The following is an 8,190-nucleotide window of genomic DNA, read 5'->3' on the forward strand; positions in this document are numbered from 1 at the left end:
TCTCTCTCTCTCTCTCTCTCTCTCTCTCTCTCTCTCTCCGGGCAAGGAAGGGAGGGGGAGGGGGTAGCCGGAGCACATATACTGTTGCTCTGTCTTCCTCCTACAGAGCTTCAAGTCCCACAGCGGAGACTTCAACTCAAGAAGACATCTTTCCATCTCCTCTGTGACTAAAAAAAAAAACGGAATATCTCCCACCTCCCAAAGTATAAATGTAAAAAAAAAGGGAAGATAGATTTAAAAAAAAAAGTAGGATCAGTCTTCGTCGCGTGGATGAGTTGTGTGGATGTTATTTCCTGGATTCCCTGCTCTCCCTGCCGGCCCGCAGACCGCAACAGTGTGCGGGAAAAGTAGCTTTGAATGTTAAACACATGGCTTCGACGAGAATAACCCGGTGAGTCTGTCGATGTTTGCCTTCCTGAAGCCGCGTTTCATGATGAAAGATCTGTTTCTTATGGGCTGTTTATTTTATATATTTTTCTTTCTGCTTATAAAACCTGTTTCTTCTGTTGGTTCTGTTTGGTAAAAATGCAGCAGCCTGCACGTGCATATACCGCTTCTCCCGTTTGAAAAGTGTCCTCTTGATAAACACGCGTGTCGCTGTCCGAGGTGCTGAAACATTCTGCCGCTTTCATCCACGTCTCGAATTCGTCCGGCGGGTGCTGTTCTCCTTTTCAAGGCACCACTTCACATTAATAGCCTCCTTATAAAACATTTATTAATGCTCTATAAAAAGTTATTTTTTAGTTTGTAAACACTTTATAAAACGTTAACAATGTGTTCATATTGGAGCAGACGCACTATTTGCCAAGCTTCAGTGCTGCACATTTTATTCATTCAGGTGTCACATGGAGTTGCTCAGCTCATGTTTTAACCTGAATTATTTGCTAAAACAAACTTTGCGTCTGAGGCTAACCTTGTTGCACTCATTGTAATAAAAAAGTCTGTTTTATTGCTTTTATATGCAACGTGTACCAAATTCAACATAATTTATATGGATAAAGTGAGTTTTGTTTGACTGCTCTGCTTCAATATCTCCCTCCCCTTACTTGTCTAAAGTGTCACCATACTGGTTTGTTTTCAACAACTGTTCATGGTGAGAAGCTACATGGGTAATCTGGGTTGCGCAGTGTGGTCCCGTCCCAAAGCAGCCCACAGCAGCCTGTGTGTCCCGGATTATGAAGAGTAAGGGAATCATCCGATTAGTTCAAATTACGGCAAGCTGTCGCCTCCTCAATGCAGCGCAGATAAAGAGGGGAGAAAGTTAAAGGTGAAGCCAGGTAGAGGTAATGTCAACTATAGGCTGTGCTTAATGGACACTGTTGTTGTTATTGTTTTTATTTATTAGWTTGTATGAACTTGCAGTATAGCTGAAAAACTTATTGGGCCTTGGAAATCCCTGAAAAAAATGCATATTATCCTCCGCCAGAGTGTTAAATGTCTAATCTTATAAAGAGAGCAGACAGAGTTATAGTGGGTAAATGTTGAAAATAAAGTTAAACATTATGTTATGGACTAATGCATGTGTTGAGAATGACCCTCAGCTACTACCACATCAGGTTTTAGCTTAAAATCTGCAAATTTGACTCATTTTATTTTTGTTTGGGTCACGGTTGATTAGCTGTGCTGGCCATCTTGAGTTGTGTTGTCTTGTGAAACTTAACTAACAAATAGATGTTACTGTAATGGTTAACAGATCTTAGTGCTCAGAGATTGTGTTGGAGATGATTGTTTGCTACTATCACACCAAACTTTAGCTGTAAAATGTGCTGAAGTGCAGCCATTTTTTAGTGTTTGCTAAGGTTGCTTAGCTGTAGCTGCCATATTTAAACAGGTTGACTCTAAAAGTTAATCAGWTGTAGATGTACGCTCAATAATTACTTCTTGAGAGTTTCATTAAAAATCTGTCCAGTGGCTCATGAGTTATTTTGCTTATTGCTACAATCTCCTGCAAAAGTCACATAAGCAAAAATGCTCATCTTCTGTGGTGGAAAATAATGATATCACTTGATCTGTAAGGTTTATCATGACAAAATCATGGCTGCAGCTTCCTGGTGTGTGCATTTAAGTGTGACACTGGTTTCTACATGTGGGTGGGAGCGTGACAGCAGAGGGGGCTTGTGTGTGGGCTCGTGTGTGTGTGTGTATGTGCGTGCACAGAGAGGGGTCAGGCARACAGAATGTGCTTTGTGAACCTGGGACCCATCCACTTCTCACTGTGTCAAATCCTTTTAGTCATGCAGGATGACAGAGGCACCAGGATTTTAATATCTGTGGTTTTCTGAGTACCTTTGAAGGGAAAGACTTGCTGAATAATTTTTAGTTATTAGTGCAGAAGAAATCTGCTTTTATCTTCCCTCCATTACGCAAAGCCCCTCTCTTTACCTGAATTAGGTAACCACTTTAAAACTTGTTTCTTTTTTTCTTTTTTAAATATATTTCTTATGCTGTACGCTGTTCGTAGAAGGTTAAAGAGAATAGGTTTTATTAGGTTTAATACTGTGCATGAATTTTTAAAACTCAACTTCTATTGTTTATCCCTTTGATAGTAAGAACATCAATGTCAAACTCTTCGTTAAGTGATTTTTATTTCAATCTTTGTTTAGAAATAATCCTAAAATAGAACAAAACAAAATATATGATATATAATGATATAAAACTGCACAATAATATGCATTGCAGTTCAGTACATTATGATGTAATTTATTATGGGCAATGTGGTATGACAATACAATATGGTACAGTAAAATATATTATGATACAACGTGGTGTAGTATGGTATGATACAAAATAATATGATTCAATATAATAGGGTACATTAACCTACTGTGCAATACATTAAAATGTGATATATGATACAATACAAAATAAGAAGGCTTATGATATCAAATGTGACAAAATATATGAGACATGTGAGTATAGTATTCTTTACTGTGCCCTTGATACAACTAAGTCCAACATAGTTCTGTCCCGTCTTTTTCCACAAATRAATACATGAACTATAAAGCAAAACGAGTGTGACTCAGCAAAAAATACATCAGTTTCATGTTTAAATCAATATGTAAAGATTAATAAATATCAAACAAGCTCACGCTACTTTAAACCCTGCTACAGCACCAAGAAACTATAGCAAACAGACAACATTTTTATGAGCTAAGATTCGAAAAAGATGGATCTTAAATGTGGTGGACATTAAAAGATGAGTTTGCTCAAAACCCTTGATGGTAATAAAATATTTTAGGTGTCAGAATAGCTTTGTTTTYTCAGGAACTCATATTTGAAATATGTAAGCATCTCTTAATCCCTTTATCCCCAATTATTTAATGATCTCACCAGATCTGTTTGGGATTTTTTCAATAAATATTGGAATCCTTTTATGTCTGTCTGTTAGCAAAACATCTCCTGAACCACTGGACATCTTTTTTTAAAACTCTCACAAAGCAATCATTGGATGGACTTATACAACTAATACACTTTTGTAAACATCATTCAAGGTGGCTGTAATTAAAAAAAAACACATAAATATCTACAACAAAGCCAATTTTACAGATACTGAGCTAAATTTGGTGTGGTGAGGGTCACAACTCATACTTCAAGTGCCAAAAAATAAGTTAAGTTAAGTTAAGTTAAGACAAGATAAGATAAGATAAAACTTTATTGATCCCACAATGGGGAAATTTGCACATTACTGCAGCTCAATACAGGAGAGGGTGAGAAGAATAATGAAAGATAAATAAAATATAACAAAAACAAAAATAACCCCATAATATACACGTGATACTGTATATAGTAATGTACATTTGCCAATGCACATATACACATATACTTAAACACATATGCTTATTTATATACATATATACACCATAAAGTACAGTCAGCTTCATTTCAAATCATATCAGCTTCTGCAATTTCTCAACATATTGCCTGAGTAGACTGAGTATTATCTATTGCAAAAGGCCTCARGCAATAAGGGTCTTCACTTAAAAAAAGAAAAAAAAACATGTTTAGGCTCTAAACTGTTTTGGGGTGTTTATAAGCCTAAAAATAAAAATGTGAAGAAATAAARGGGGCATTGAGGCTTTTCTGCTGAATAAAAGAAATAAAATAACGACTCCAGATTTGAGAACCACATTCATTATTCTCACTTTGTAGCTGTTCAAACCRTCTCAGAAACAACGCCTACAAAGGAGAAACAAACAGTTCTCTGTTTCAAAATATTTTATTTAGTTTTAGCCTTCTAATTACTCCCATCTTGTTGAGTGTTCAGTAACAAGCGCGCACAAATTATTCATTGCAACAGACTTCTTCATTGTTGAAGTGACATAGTCTGATAGCACGTGTTACTCTCTTCTGGGAAGGGTTATGTAGAAGTAATGATGTTCCCTGTGGTGCAAAAATGACAGGAAAAAACAAGCAGTAAAATAGGCCCATTCACTGTGAAAAACTCACATCTGCAAAGCAGTATGTGCTCACAATTCTTTACTTTGTAAAGATGGTTGGACTGAACCAACTTGTTGAAGTGGGTCAAACCGAGCAGCAGGCAGGGTTTCTGATCAGTTCTGGTTCCTAATGATTCAGCCGTCTAGCTGCTAACGTGAAAAGCCTGACTCAGATTTCAGTCTCATCACCTGGAGCTGGCCCGCTGATAGGCGGGACAACCTGAAACTCCAATGATACACACAAACACACACTGCACCATATGGGTGACCTGAAATTCACACCTGCTCTGTGTTTCTGAACAACACTCTATGTTCCCAACAATATAATGAAAACTTTGTCTTGGAAACATTTTGACTCTGCTCCTCATTTTAACATTGAACTCTTTGAGCTTTTGCAGTCTAGACGTTCAGAACGAGGCTTTGTTTACAATGATCAGGACGTTGCCCCGGTCTGTCGCAGTGAAGAAAGAGAGCTGAACTGAAAGGTGAAGCTCTCGAGTCCATTTGCATTCTAACCTTCACCTACGGTCATGAAGTATGGCTCATGTCCACATGAACAACATCCAAGAYACAAGCAGCTGAAATAAGCTTCCTCTGTAGGGTGGCTGTTCTCAGCCTTAGAGATAAGGTGAGGAGCTCAGAACAGAGCCGCTGCTCTCCTGGATTGAAAGGAATGAACTGATACGGGTCCAGGCATCTCTTTAGTGTGCCTCATGGGCTGCCACTCTCCGGAGGTTTTAAGGGCACTCCGTACTGGGAGGCCACCTAAAACCTACTGGAGGGATTATAAAGGCCCTTTGGMCTGTGAACAGCTTGGCAGCTCCCAGAAGAAACTGGTGAGTGCTTCTGGGGGGTGTGTGGGCTATTTTCTTAGACTTGCTTTTCTTTGTGAAATGAACTGAGATAAATGGATGGACGGATGGAGTTTAGATTAATAGATTAATGGTTTGTATCAGTGTTTTTTTTATTTTACATTCATCAATAACATTGATCTGTTTTTTTAGTACTGTACTCATAATATTGATCAACAATGTCCTCAGTATTTTTAACATAATTACAGAGTTGTATAGTATCAAAGTACATTTACTTTGTTACATTGAAGAACAATTTATTCTGTTTGCTACTGATTGTAATGCATCACACATACTGTTTTATTTCTTGGTTAACTAGGATATATTTGATTACTACTTATTTTGCCTAAACATCCATTTTTATGATAAAACTGTCATTTAGTGGAGCTACAATCTGGTTTGAGTGACGTGTCACTGTTAACCCAAACAGAATGTGCTCTCTTTGATACATTGCTTAATACACTCTAAAAATGAAATGTTGGATTTACTTAACCATGTTATGTGACCTGGTTCCACTTAACTGAGTTGAGTAAATTCAAAGCAACATGCTCATGTTCTTTGGTTAAAAAACTGGTATATTGCTTTGAATTTACTCAACTCAGTTAAGTGGAACCAGGTCACATAACATGGTTAAGTAAATCCAACATTTCATTTTTTACAGTGTACACACCCTAATTACACTGACCACACAGAGATATTTTCTCATCAGGCTTCAGGATGTTTGTTTGAGGATCTGGCCAAGTGTTTACAGAGACCCAGTCCTGTTTTGAGATCTGGAAACTGGTGTTAAATGTGATCACATTTCCTGCTTCTTGGCCAAAAACTACAGCTGAATAAACATCTGTATTTTTGGTCCAGCAAGTAGGTGTTTTATGAACAACTTCTTACACATAAAATTCAAGTCTATTTGGTATTTATATCCTGTTTTCAACATGCACTGGATTAAAAAAGTGCTACAGCGCTGCTATAGCCAGTATCACTCCACCCCCTGTTAACAATARGTGTCAATTAGGTGTCAACGACAGCCATGTGATGTGAGTATCAGTCACATGGAGGCAGTGCTTAAAAGCCTGAATTTTGCCTGAAACTCTCAGACTGAAGAAGTCTCTTGGAGGAGAGACGAAAGGTTTCATTAGAGAAGAACTCGTCCAGAAGACGTATACAATTTTTTTTCTTTTTGATTTTTTACCTGGAATCGGGACATGCACTGGATTAACTGAACATACTTTTCTTTTCAACTGTACTTGAGTATTTTTTGAGGATATATAATTTTACCAAGTATTTTTTTAGATTGCTACTTTTAGTTTTATTTCATTACATTCAAAACATAAAATTATACTTTTACTGTAAATTTAACACCTAGTTACAGTCTAAATATGACTTGAAATCATCAAGAAAGGAGTTGTTTCTGCACTCTAAAGAAATAAAGCATGAATTTACATAACCAAGTAGTGTCAACTGGTTCCTCTAAACCCATATGAGTAAACTGCTTTACATTTGCTCTAATTGGTTTGGTGGAACCAAAAGTAATTTCAGACATTTGTGCTGCACCTCTGCAGGGAGACGTATATTTGTCCTAATGCTCACAACAAGCTTGTACAGACATGTCCTATTGAGTTAGTCAGGCCTCTGTGAACAACACCGGCTGCATCTTAACTAAGGCCATATTCTTTGGACTTATGAACTTTTAAGTGTTGCTGTCAGACGAAAGAACATGYGGTGAAAGCCAAATACCTTTGCTCAGCATGTGCTGGCCTTCCTTTTACCACATGAAATAACAGCTGCTGCTTTAAAATAGACTTTTGTTTCTGTTTTTTATCACTTGAAAATAAATTCTGAGCAATAATGCTTTTACTGTGTGCGTTTGTTTGCCTGAACTGTTAGCAGAGCTCTGTAGGAACCTTTACTTTGCCACAGTACTTGAGTACATTTTTAAGTATTCTTTTAATCATAACTTTTCATTACGTAAAAATCATACTTCTTTACTTAAAGAATTAACRCCTTGTTACACACTACAAATGATCAATATGACCTGAACTTATCGTGAAGTGTTGTTTATGCACTGTAAAAATGAACTGTCAGATTTACTTAAAGTTATGTCAACTGGTTCCACTAAATTGAGCCAAGTAAATATAAAGCAAATTACTTAATTTGGTTTAATGGAACCACCTTATTGTTTTTTAACGTCTGAAAGGCTCTGACAAGTTAAATATATTTAAAACTGAGTTTCTAAAACAATTTGTAAAACTTTTAAAAAAAAATCTGTGAAATTGCTCTATACATCCATATTCCTGCCAGTTCGGGAAATGCATGTAAATTACGAACAATCCATACAACTTGACATGTATGAGTGTGTGTGTAAACATATTTTTACTTTTTCTGATTGCTGCGAGCAATTTTATGACATTTAAGTCCTTTTMTTATCAGTGAAATTCATTTTTACCAAAGTGGTTTTCTGTTAAGATATTTTACTTTTTCTTAGTTATTTTTTTCAAGTACTTTATATGTTTCTTTTTGTCAAATTCCTCATGAAAAGTTATATTTTTGAGAGCTAAATTTCACGTGTGTGCAGCTGATAGTCATCCACACAAWGAATCAATCAATCACCTTTATTTAACCAGATACAACCCACTGAGATCAACTGAGATCAAGATCTCTTTTCTGAGGGTGACCTGGCCAAGAGGGCAACAGCACATGTCATAAAATAATAATCAGTTTTCAGTTAAGAATATAATAGTGTTAAACAGATTTAAACCCTGAATTATTTCAAGGAATCAAGCGAAGCAGTGACTGAACAGGTAATGTTTAAAAACACCAGCATTGATCAAAAGTCTTACCAATCCTCTCAATATCCTCTAAGTCAGTGGTTCCCAAAGCTGGGGTCGGGACCCACAGTGGGGTCC

General features: G+C 36.7%; 1 protein-coding gene across 1 annotated transcript in view; it reads left to right on the top strand.

The window, feature by feature from the left end:
- Positions 1-62: 62 nt before the first annotated feature.
- Positions 63-8,190, top strand: part of LOC106521423 (protocadherin-15) — a gene marked incomplete in the record, with an annotated part of 194,164 nt that continues 186,036 nt past the window's right edge. Inside the window, 1 exon segment of the mRNA XM_014013980.1 lies at positions 63-391.

This window comes from Austrofundulus limnaeus, unplaced genomic scaffold (genome assembly GCF_001266775.1).
Source record: "Austrofundulus limnaeus strain Quisiro unplaced genomic scaffold, Austrofundulus_limnaeus-1.0 Scaffold108, whole genome shotgun sequence".
NCBI classification, from domain to species: Eukaryota; Metazoa; Chordata; class Actinopteri; order Cyprinodontiformes; family Rivulidae; genus Austrofundulus; species Austrofundulus limnaeus.